The sequence below is a fragment of the Prunus dulcis genome, chromosome 1 (genome assembly GCF_902201215.1).
Source record: "Prunus dulcis chromosome 1, ALMONDv2, whole genome shotgun sequence".
NCBI lineage: Eukaryota > Viridiplantae > Streptophyta > Magnoliopsida > Rosales > Rosaceae > Prunus > Prunus dulcis.
Window position 1 is genome coordinate 19,129,199 of NC_047650.1, and position 12,691 is coordinate 19,141,889.

The 12,691-nt window shown below is 39.2% G+C and overlaps 1 long non-coding RNA gene across 1 annotated transcript; it reads left to right on the forward strand.

The window, feature by feature from the left end:
• The first annotated feature begins 6,767 nt into the window (after nucleotides 1-6,767).
• On the forward strand, nucleotides 6,768-8,930 carry LOC117616785. Its single transcript, XR_004584177.1, has 3 exons — nucleotides 6,768-6,803; nucleotides 7,694-7,757; nucleotides 8,909-8,930. It is a non-coding gene; the product is annotated as an uncharacterized LOC117616785 (long non-coding RNA).
• Nucleotides 8,931-12,691: the final 3,761 nt, after the last annotated feature.

Genomic DNA, 12,691 nt, shown 5'->3' on the forward strand with positions numbered 1-12,691 from the left:
TCAGAGTAAAAGGACCACACACGGGGGGTGTTGGGCAAAGGCCCTCCGATGCCTAAGTTAGGTTGAGTGTTTGTAGGAAAACCGGGTGACCAGAGCCGTGTGTAGTGGCCAGAGCCTTGTGTGTGTGAGAAAGAGTATGGTGGCTAGGGTTTGTGAGGGATAATTTCTACAGAGTTTCAGATAGGAATTTATACGTACCTCAACCTTTGTGCACAACCATCTATTTATAGGGGCCTCGGAGGCTAGGGTTTTAGAAGAATAATTCGATAGATGGAAAAGAATTATTCTTCCTGATTTGGCCAGATTGGCTTAATTAGGGATTTGATTTAAATCCAATCCCTAATTCAAGTAGGAATCGAATCAATCCCAATTAGATCAAATATCCCCAAATGGAAGGAAATATTTGACTTAGGGATTGGCTAGAATTTGGTTATCACAATGACCATATGTAATTACATATATGTCGGTGTGCAGGAAACATGCAAGCTTTGAATCCTCCTCTCTTTTTATCAATGAAATCTAGAAAGCTTCAAATCATGAATAAACAAACGTCAGTCATCTGTGCATATATATTGAAATAATTAATTTGAGTTTCTTTTTATTCATTTATTTTTTTTCATTTTTCACTTCAAAAAATTAATTTATTCTAACTTCATTTAATATTGTCTTTCTTTTTCTGAAATAACTTGGGTATCTTAAGTAGAAGTAACAAGAAATCATTGGTACTGGGATATAAACTAGATGATTTTTTTTTTTTTTTTTTTTTGGAAAAAACTAAAAGAAAAACAAATCTTTTTTAAGAGCAAGAAGATAATACATGAAGGTCATTTTGATCACAAAATCCCTGTAGGAATCCCTTTATTAATTTAAAGAGTACAAGTCCTATGTGCATAGTATATTTTCACTACTACTATGATGTAAGCACCAAGTTGATGTCAACGGAGTCTAGCTTTTTGAAAAAGGGTCTTGATTTGCAAATAGTGATCACAAGTTGGAAATCTCATGGCACCTTAATAGCATGTGTGTGAAACTACCATGGTATATTAAAGAAGTTATTTTGGCATATTGATAGAAGCAGAGGCAATCAAATGTGGAGTTCTAGTTTGCACCATTGCAATTTATGAGTTCTAGTTTGACATGTGAGTAAAGACTTCCATTTTAGAACTCATATATTTGATCGCGTTTAGTGTACTTGTTCCCTTGCAAGCACCTACACACATATCTTGGTGTCACCACACTTCATGATTTGAGATCTCTTCATCATCTATATTAAGAGAAAATACTGTGTGTACTGATCTTGGAGGAAGATCAATGCCCAATTGATATTCCTATGACCAGAAATATTTTAGGATATGACCATGGCCCATTATAAGTCTCAATGTATTCAATCTCATCACATAGTTCTTATCTCCACTTTCATATTCTTGACTATAGTTGTTTTACTTTTATGATAATAGACCAAACATCGTGGTTGAAAATAACTAGTCTTACCTATTAATAACTTAATAAGTTATTACAAAAGATGTCCTTAACATTAACTATCACATAATTAGTTAGCTTTAAGGGCATACTAGTAATAGCCAAACGGAAGAATCGAGTAACTAGGTCCAAGTCAAGAGGTCACAAATACTGAATTTTGGTAACTAGAGTGCCATTCATGTGTGGTGATGCAAAATTAGTGAATGAAGTAGGGACCATAAAAAATGAAAACGAAAACCGAAAATACTTTCAAGTTGTTTTAAAAAAGGATATGAGGGTGATTTTGAAAACTCAAAAACAAAATATGTTACAATTTAAAAATAAAAATATAAAAAAGCGAACAACGAAACTGAAAACTGAAAATGAAATGGTTATCAAACAACATCTTAGTTTTTAATTATTTAACAATAGTATTTGATGAGTTGTGACTAATCATGAATAAAGTTTTGATGAATCAAATTAAAAACCGAGATGTTGTGCCCTTTGCCTGTTGAATAAATTTAACTGTTGTTTGTTCAAATAAAATAATTTATCCATTTGGTATCCTACTCAAAAATCAAGATTTTTGTTTAAAACATGGGTTTAAATACTGATTTTAAGATCTAAAAACTTGTTTGGTATTGAACTCCAAAATATTTTTAAGATCTAAAAAAAATTGAAGTTAAAATCAGAAAATCAGGAACGCTAATTCCCAAATTGGAATTAACAAAAGGAGAGAGAGAGAGAGAGAGAGAGAGAGAGAGAGAGAGAGAGAGAGAGAGAGAGAGAGTGTGTGTGTGTGTGTGTGTGTGTGTGTGTGTGTGTGTGTGTGTGTGTGTGTGTAGAGGAGCAGAGAGAGAAAAAAACCCTAAAATCTCACTTTGTTTTGTTTTCAATAATGGGGGTGTTGAGTTTTTTTTGAGGTTTGAGTTTTAAAAAATGGGCCTACCAAACGGGTTTTTTGGGCTTTGGACTTCTGTTTTTGAGTTTATAAAATTGGATCCAAGTATGATACCAAACGGGCCCGAAGTTTCCAACATTTTCGTATGTATACTGAATCATAGCAAATTTTAATGGGGTTTTACCAAAAAAAAGGACAAATAGAAGGCAAAATGTTAAAATAATCCACCCCTTCCAAAATTGGATGTATTCCTATCTTCCGAATTAGTAAACTATATTGTGTTTTAAAACTATAGCTCCCGGTTAACTATAGTTTAGTACCATGTGGTTACACCCTTAGGCCTATTTGGTGGGTTAGACTAGATAGGACTTTTTCAATTAAATTGGACATGAGTCCAGTCTGTTGTTTGGCGGGCTTAATTGTATCACACACTAGCTAGGACTTCAATTTTTGTTTAGGATATGAATCCAACAGACACTGGATATCAAAACCCACGTCGAGGCATGGCTTTCGAAGACAACCTCGAGGCATCTCCTCTTGCTGAACGTGAAGTCTCCCTCATGTTGTCTCCTTCGCTTCATCTCCTCTTCGTCGTCTCCCTCAGCCACTTTACATCATCTCTGCTCTCTCTCCTCTTCTCTCCTCTCTCATCTCCTCTCTTTTGATTTTTCTTTTTCAAAAACTGATTTCTCTGTTTGTTATCCTATTTTTCTGGATGGGAACAACTATGACAGATCTTCAATGAAAGGTATCATAAGAAATCAAACTTAAAAAACTACAGCACTCAATATCTACTAGCTTTTCTAAGCCCCATTGTACTGATTGTATTCCTGGTAAAGCTACCAGACTTCCTTTTACCCCTTCTTCATCTATATCCACTACACCTCTAGGAAGTTTATTACTAGTTACAATAGTCTTAAGCACAGCAGAATGAGGATGTCCTAACCTCTTGTGCCAAGTTTGAAGAGAAGCCTTACTGACTAAGAAAGCTATATGAGAGGTGCCAGAGGAAAGAGGTGCAACTTGAACTGATGAGATGTAGTAGATAGGATATAAATCTTGTTCACAAGGGCCCTGACAGAGCATCCTTTGTGTAGCATTGTCCTTAATTGATACACCAATTTCATCAAAAATTAGGGAACAGTGATTATCACTAACAAATTTGTGCACGGAGAGCAAATTATGAGCAACTTGAGGCGTATGGAGAACATTTAGGAGATGAAACTTAGCATTTGAGGTATGCAAAATAGTAGATCCAGTATTAGAGATAGGTAAGGAATTACCATCACCAACACGGAGAGTCTCAGATCCTGTGTATGGAGAGGAGTGACAAAGATTGCTCATATTTAAGGTAACATGATTCGAAGCACCAGAGTCGGCAAGCCAAATATTATCAGTAGGCTGAGAAGCAGAGTGAGCATGGTGCGGAATGAACTTGAAATCGGGCAGGAACCACATTAGCATTGTAAGAAAGATTCAACCTCTAGCGACTTGTTAGAGCAGAATGACCCTTGCACTCAAAAATTTGACAAGTCATGGAACGATCAGGAGAGAATTCGGAAGAATTGCAGAAGAAACCATTGGAGTTGGTACCATTTGAAGTGTTGCCAGGAAAAAAAGATGACGGCGTAGGTAAAAGGCCTTGTCCAGAAGAGCTGGTGGTGCTAGTGAAAGAATGATTACGAGAATGAAATTGAGAACCAGAGTTGGAATGGAACAGACCACGACCACGTCCGCCTCTGAAATTTGAGCGAGAAGAACTCGAAGTAGTAGCGTAAGCCATTAGCAATGAGATCTGATTCTGATAATGATTGACCAGCAATTGCTAAGCCATTAGCAATTTCCTTCACAGATTGAAGATAAGAATCCAAAGAGGTCGCCTTTAGAAATACTTTGAAGACGAGAGCACAATTGATGAATATTGGCTCGAGTGACACCAGAAAAACGCCTTTCAAGAAGATTCCACAAATCTTGAGCAGATTCAATGCCCACAATATGAGAGAAAAGATCCTCAGAGAGAGTTGAAATAAGCCAGGTCATGAGGATTTGATCGCGATCATCCCAGAGATCATATTAGGGATTCACAACGACAGGGCTTGAAGAAGAAACGATGGTGCGCGAAGAAGAAGGTTCAGTGCCATTGATAAGACCAAGAAGCTTGAATTTGCGTAGCACCGGAAGAAAAAGAGTCTTCCACAACAGATTGTTTCCAGATATCAGCTTAATAGGAACCATATCAGCAATGTTCTAGACAGTCACCGAGCTCACAGAGTTTGACAATGGCGAATTAACAGAATTGGTCGCATCAGAGTTGGGGGAAGAGGGAGAAGAGAGCGGTGGAAGAGGAGCCGCATCAGAATTGGTCGAAGGAGCCATGAGAAAGTGAAAAAAGAGAGAGAAAGTGATCGAAGAAAGGTGTTTGGCAAGGAAGAAAATCGCAAGAAAATTTGCAGAGATAAAAGTCGTTAGACTAGGGCTCGTGATACCATGTGAGAAAACTAGAATTGTATTCACATTTCATTAAAACAATAATGATATTGAATTGCTTATATACACTTGATATAGCTGTACAAATGACAGCTGTACAGTTTTTTAAAGCAAAGCTAAACAGAAATTAACAACTATGTGATGAACGGCTAGGATTAGATGTGGAGATATCTCTATCAATATTCAGGGTAGGGCTCGTCAATGGGCCAGGCTTTAAAGAGGAGAGATAAAATATCAGGCCAGGCCGGGCCAGGGTTTTTTAGAACATTCGAAGCCCAAGCCCGACCCATGAGTTGGGCTTGAGAAAGCCCATCGGGTCGGGTCGGGCCCTACTTTATTCAAAAAAAATCATAAACTTAATCATAAAGGCATTTTAGTCCAAATTTGAGATTAAACTCACTTCATTCCAATATTTTCACACCAAACCAAATTCATAAAACACCCAATAAAGTCACACAACTTATTAGATTTTCCACAAAAATAATAAAACCAAGAATTATTTTTGAAATAAGTATCAAAAAAATATATTTTTAAAGGATGGTATGAATAAAAATGCAAATATTTGGTGGTACAATTACGTTTCGTGATATGATTATATTTGGTGATGTGATATGTTGTTCATCTTATATATATATATATATATATATATATATATATAAAACATGTTTTGCAGGCTTGCAATCAACTCTGACTAAAAAAAATTTATTTAATAAATCATCTTGGAATTTACTAATGCATAATACTATAGATAAAATTTCCTTTTTAATAGTACTATAATTAACTTGAGATTGACTCCAAACTCCGGAATGAAATCGGAGAATTTGCTCAGGTGACTCAGGGGAAACTCTTTGTTTTAGGATACCACCATAACCGGACTCAGAAGCATCTGTTTCGACAATTTTAAAAGAAGTAACTGAAGGAATACCAAGGCATGGAAGGGACTTGACATGAACTTTGATTTGTTTAACTAGGTTTGTATGACACGGAGTCCAAACAGGAGGATTGCTCTGGAGACGATCAAACAGCGGCTTGCATAATTTTCTTAAATTTTGATAGAAATTAGAAACATAGTTTAATGATCCTAAAAACCTCTGTAATTGACTTTTATCAAGAATTTGATCTAGAAATTTATCAGCAAACTAGATAACTGGGTTAATTAGGCTTATATGAGACTGACGAATATTGAATCCTAAAAATTTGACATTGGCTTGGAATAATTTGATTTTCTTGGCTAGATAACTAGACCATTTTGCTTAACTATTTGAAGGAATTTATTCAGATGTTTCCAATGTTGCTCAATTGACTCAAAAAAAATCAAGACATCATCAATATAAACTATGGAAAAATTACTATTGATTAAAAATTTCATTCATTATATTCTGGAATTCACTAGGCTCATTTTTTAATCCAAAGGGCATGACATGTAAGAGCCCAAAACAAAATATCTAAAAAGAAAGAAAATATCTAAAAAGTAAAGAAAATATCTTTTAGCGAAATGACCAAATTGCCCTCGCATATTTTAATGGGGAAAAATCAGACTTTTTAATCGAGAAAGAATTTGAGAATTCCACTTGCGCCATTGCGTAGAGCACGGCGAAAGGAGTCCGTAGACACGGAGTGGGCCCGAATCGGAGTTGTAACGAAAAAGTTATGGTCAAAAGAGTCTCAGTGGCATAACCGTAAATATTTCGAAGTTGCATCTATATAAACCCAGACTCTGCGCGAAACGGGCCGCCGACTTCCAGAAGGTGCTGGCGCCGCCTCCAAGCTCCAATGGCCACGGGACCGGTGGCGTTGGAACGGCCATCGAGTCTCCTACCTTCTCCAACCGACCTTAACCCCGGTGCCGCCCTGAGCTGGCCGGAAAATCGTGTTTTCCGACGGAGGTTCGTCCGAAGCTACCCAAACTTCCAGCTCGAAATTCTCCTTCGTTTCTCCACCAAATCGATCGAGTAAGGTATGGCTTCTCAGCTATTTTTCGTGCTCTAGCTGATGGGTATATGGGCTTCGATCGATTTTAGCTCTAAGGAGTTCGATTTTGAACTTGAGTATTCGGCCGAACTTCGGCCCTTCGAAACTACTGTTTCCGGTCACTTTTTGGGGGTGGGCCAAGAACAAAAGTGACTTCAAATGGGGTGTTTTACTTAGGGTAGGAGTTTGGAGTCTTGGTTCCGAGATTCTTCGGCCACCCGAAATCGCTTTGGACACCCGATCTGTCCCGCGCGTGTAGCGGTGCGTGGCCCAGGGTGGTGGCACCGCTCTGGCCAGTTTTGAGGTCCTCGTGTCGTCACGAGCGCGTGGGATTTCGCGGATCTCGATTCGGAGTCCGTTTGAGCCCCGAACGGATTTTCCATATCGCGCGATCCGTGGGTGCAGTGTCGTGTAATCGTTGGATCGCGCTGAATTTTGGATATGTCGGTCTACGTGATTTCAGGATCGCGTAGGATTCGACGGAATGCGAATCGGAGTCCCGGATACTCCGGAATCGCGAACCCTGAGGCTAGGGTTAGGGTTTTAAGCGATAATGCGATTTTGGCCAATCCGACCGTCCGTTTCGAACCAAATTCGCAGAACATGGTTCCTGTCCTATGAGAAACCTTCAGGGATGATCATATTGGCCATCGGACACCGTGGACCCCACGGGTCCCGGGTCGGCCGACCTGACAGGCTTATCGCTTAAGCTGAACGTCGAACCTCCCAAAACTGTTCCAAGCATTGAAAAAGGCTATTGTGGGCATAGGAGTAGTTGGATTGAGATGCGCGTATTTCTAGGAACCAGGGGCAGAGTGTTTAGTTGAAATTCTTTTTATTCAGCAGTTTATTAACTTAATCTTTCGGGATAATCAGGCACCAGGAGCCCGACATAATTATAAAAGAGATCTTCGAGGGATCGAAGTAGCTCGGACCATCTGTGAGTGGACCTTCTTTCATAAAACAGATTTCATGAATGATTGATGTGCTTTTATATAAATAAATTTTATAAATGAGTTTATATTGATTTTATATAAATAAGTTTTTAGAAATGAATTTATTTGAATAAGTTTCTTTATTTGATCTTGAGTAAGTTTTATTACGGTTCTAAACTTGATCAGTACAGTAACAGTTTTATAAATATGTGCTGCTTATTTAAAAGTTATAGAAACAGAGTTTGAGGTTGAAATCAGATGAGACAGCAGCACAATTTGGTATTTCAGTTTTAATCGGATTTTCTAAAGGAATCTATTTTAAACCCACCTTGTACCCATTTTCTTTATGGTGATTACCCAGAGTCGGACCGATGTCTACGGACATCGAGTCTGATTATAGTTCAGTCAGTGCACTTGACTTGCCTCACGAGTTTCGGGGACGCTCGGACCGTGAGTGCCAGGATTTGTGGCTCGGCAGACTTGGTGTCCCGAGACCTGCCAGGATTGCGGCTCGGCTGACTTTATGTCCCCGAGACCTGCCAGGATTGCGGATCAGGGTGACTACGGTCCCCTGCATCCTGCCAGAGCGACTCGAGCTGACTTGGTGTCACCGAGGAATCTGCCGGCGGGACAGGCTGATCATAGTCCTCTGATTTCGCCAGTTTGCGGCTCGGGTGGGCTGCGTGGCGCCCGAGACCTGCCAGGGAATTGACGGATATAACAGGGGTACAATTAGGTGGCAGTTTTAAAGGATTTTAAAGCTTTTACTGCAGATATTGTTTACTCATTTTTTTTAGTAAATTCAGTCGAACGAAGTTTTAAAGGATTTTGAGCTTTCTTTTATTCAAGGATGATTTTCAGGCATTTTATATTGGTTTCTCAATGATTGCACATGTGTATTTTTTGGTATTTTTATTCAGTATACCAGTTCTTTGATTCTTCCAGGCAGTAATATCTTTATATCAGATCGATTATGTAAGTTTCTTCATTAGTATACTAATTCATGCTTATAGAATCTTTTATATGGAGATATAGTTAAATTTTCGATGTATATATATCCCTAGTTATTTCAAAATGGGGGAATTATATTTTAGCTGGATTTTAAGAATCTCACTTTTTGTCCACTCACAGTTTAAAACTTGTTTTTCGCCCCCAGGTTGTAGAAGTGCATAGGATCCACCACCGGGCCCCTCTTAACCTCCACGCTTCAAAGTCAGGTAAAGTTGTAGAAATTTTTCCTGAAAACCCGTGAACTTTAGAAAATTGCTCTGATATCGAGTTTATTGGAAAATTTGAATCTGGCAAATTTTGGTTTATCCTATTCTGGCAGTTGGGTGGAAATATTTGAGATTGTTTACAGGTGAAATTTTGGGACTGGTCAAAATACAAGGGAGACTCTGCCGAATTTTCGGCAGAAGTCTAAGGAAATTTTAAAGAGAAATTGAAGTAAGAGGGCAAAAAGGTCATTTGTGCCCGACATTCGCCAGGTGTCGGACATGCACAGGACTTGGCTCGAATTTCAAAGTGGAAATTGGGTTGGGTCCTGTCAATTTGGTATCAGAGCATAGGTTTTACTTCCTGTAGACTTCGCACTCTGTGCATCCTTGTTCTCTTTTCAAGTTGGGCCCAAAATGGTGGTGGTATCCGTAGGAAAATTAGATAGTTATCCCGACGTTAGGGGATGAAATTTCCAAGTCAGACAGGAACTACATCGATATTCGAACCGACATAGTAATCTTTAGTAGGGGTGTGTAAGGAACCGTACCTACTATATCTAGTAGGCAGAAAGATCCTAACACTCAGTAGACCCTGGAAATGTTAGCCCAGGCTATAGTCAGCCAGAGATCCATCCGCAAGATGGGTGGATCAAGTAAACAGGAGTAAGAGCTATAAATTGGAATAATAATGGTATCTAGTGGTAAAAGAGGATTGAGTTAAAGGAATATAGCAGATCATAAAGATCTTGGTTATTCCACAGGAGAATAAAGTTTTGGGCAGGATTTGGTTAAGAAGTGATGTTAAAATCCTCTGACTCGTACGGAGTAAGCATTTTGGGAACAGAATATGTTAGTCAATCTTATTTATAAGTCTACAGAAGGTGTGAATATAGGGGTTTTTACAGCAGAATAGAGGAAAATGGTTAAACTCGAATAAGAGAAAAAGGTTTCACGTACTGTGTTTTACTAATAGAGATCGGAAAGTAAGAAATAGTGCCTGGTTGCGTTAAGGTTAAAAAGCCTCCATTCAAGGTATTGTGATTAGTTAGTAGTTGGTCAATGTGGATGTTGTGGTGATGTCTGTCCCAGTCAGAATAGGGGCAGACTATGGGGTGCACTTTGTGCACAGTATTTGGAGATAGGTAACAATAATTAGGAAGAGTTTAAGAGAGATACTACAGTGGTGATCACAGTTTCCAATCATCAAATGGCCGCAGACTTGAAAGCCATCGAACTGGAGTTAGTTTCAGTAGAGATACCAGCCAGGATGGTGATATTGCAAATCGTTCTAAGGTTGGTGTAGTCAGAAGTATTGAGAGACAGGTATTGATAGGCTTTAACAGGAGAAGTTGCCCTAGTGTGCCAAATGTGGTAGGTACCGTTCTGGACCCTGCTAGTGAAATACCAGCCTCTATAATTCAGAATTAGAAATCCAGATTCGGTTTCAGTTGGACTCAGGCAAAAGAAGCTTTTGAGCCTTGATTTCAGTTTAATACCTTAAGTGACAGTTGTTGGAAGGTTATGGAGACATAATCTACTACAGTTTCAGGATGATTTGGGTGAAAAAGATGCTGGTTTGAGAGTATGCCTTAAGTGTCAGTTGTTGGATTTCCTTAGATTAGATGTCTCCAAGAGATGCCTTACTCGAGATATGGTATGGATCACTTAAGTATGAAGATAGAATGTTAAGCAAGGTCCATTGGAATCTGGAAGTATTGTAGGAAACAAAGAACCTGATTGGATTAAGCAGAAAAAGCCTCAAGTAACCATGATTGGCAAGGAGTTATGCAGATACTAGAAGAAGGATCCTCAGTTGAGTATTCTCGATATATACCACCTAGGGAAGGTGAGAGGAGAATCAAGGAAGCAAGGGAGCCAAATCCTAGCTGTATCGGACCCAAGGAGATTATAGAATGTGTAAAAAACAAGCAGTTCAGATTTTGGAAGGGAAAGTAATTAGCTTTCAGTGATATGTGCAGTGTAGTAACCCGAGTAGCAATTACAGGAGCAGTTCTTTCCCCCCTCCTAGAAGCACAGAGATGCAAATTTCGAGGACGAAATTTTTATAAGGGGGGTAGATTGTAAGAACCCAAAACAAAATATCTAAAAAAAAAAGAAAATATCTAAAAAGTAAGGAAAATATCTTTTAGTAAAAAGACCATTTTGCCCTTGCATTATTAATGGGGAAAAATTTGACTTTTTGATCGAGAAAGAATTTGGGAATTCCGCTTGCGCCATTGCGTAGAGCACGGCGAAAGGAGTCCGTAGACACGGAGTGGGCCCGAATCGGAGTTGTAACGAAAACGTTATGGTCAAAAGAGGCTCAGTGGCATAACCGTAAATATTTCGAAGTTGCATCTATATAAACCCAGACTCTGCGCGAAACGGGCCACCGACTTCCAGAAGGTGCTGGCGCCGCCTCCGAGCTCCAATGGCCACGGGACCGGTGGCGTTGGAAACGCCATCGAGTCCCCTACCTTCTCCAACCGACCTCAACCCTGGGGCCGCCCTGAGCTGGCCGGAAAATCGTGTTTTCCGACGGAGGTTCGTCCGAAGCTACCCAAACTTCCAGCTTGAAGTTCTCCTTCGTTTCTCCACCAAATCGATCGAGTAAGGCACCAGGAGCCCGACAGAATTATAAAAGAGATCTTCGAGGGATCGAAGTAGCTCGGACCATCTGTGAGTGGACTTTCTTTCATAAATCAGATTTCATGAATGATTGATGTGCTTTTATATAAATAAGTTTTATAAATGAGTTTATATTGATTTTATATAAATAAGTTTTTAGAAATGAATTTATTTGAATAAGTTTCTTTATTTGATCTTGAGTAAGTTTTATTACGGTTCTGAACTTGATCAGTACAGTAACAGTTTTATAAATATGTGTTGCTTATTTAAAAGTCATAGAAACAGAGTTTGAGGTTGAAATCAGATGAGACAGCAGCACAATTTGAGATTTCAGTTTTAATCGGATTTTCTAAAGGAATCTATTTTAAACCCACCTTGTACCCATTTTCTTTATGGTGATTACCCAGAGTCGGACCGATGTCTACGGACATCCAGTCTGATTATAGTTCAGCCAGTGCACTTGACTTTGCCTCACGAGTTTCGGGGACGCTCGGACCGTGAGTGCCAGGATTTGCGGCTCGGGAGACTTGGTGTCCCGAGACCTGCCAGGATTGCGACTCGGCTGACTCTGTGTCCCCGAGACCTGCCAGGATTGCGGATCAGGCTGACTACGGTCCCCTGCATCCTGCCAGAGCGACTCAAGCTGACTTGGTGTCACCGAGGAATCTGCCAGCGGGACAGGCTGATCATAGTCCCCTGATTTCGCCAGTTTGCGGCTCGGGTGGACTGCGTGGCGCCCGAGACCTGCCAGGGAATTGACTGATATAACAGGGGTACAATTAGGTGGCAGTTTTAAAGGATTTTAAAGCTTTTACTGCAGATATTGTTTACTCATTTTTTTTTAGTAAATTCAGTCGAACGAAGTTTTAAAGGATTTTGAGCTTTCTTTATTTAAGGATGATTTTCAGCCATTTTATATTGGTCTCTCAGTAATTGCACATGTGTATTTTTTTGTATTTTTATTCAGTATACCAGTTCTTTGATTCTTCCAGGCAGTAATATCTTTATATCAGATCGATTATGTAAGTTTCTTCATTAGTATACAAATTCATGCTTATAGAATCTTTTATATGGAGATATAGTTAAATTTTTAA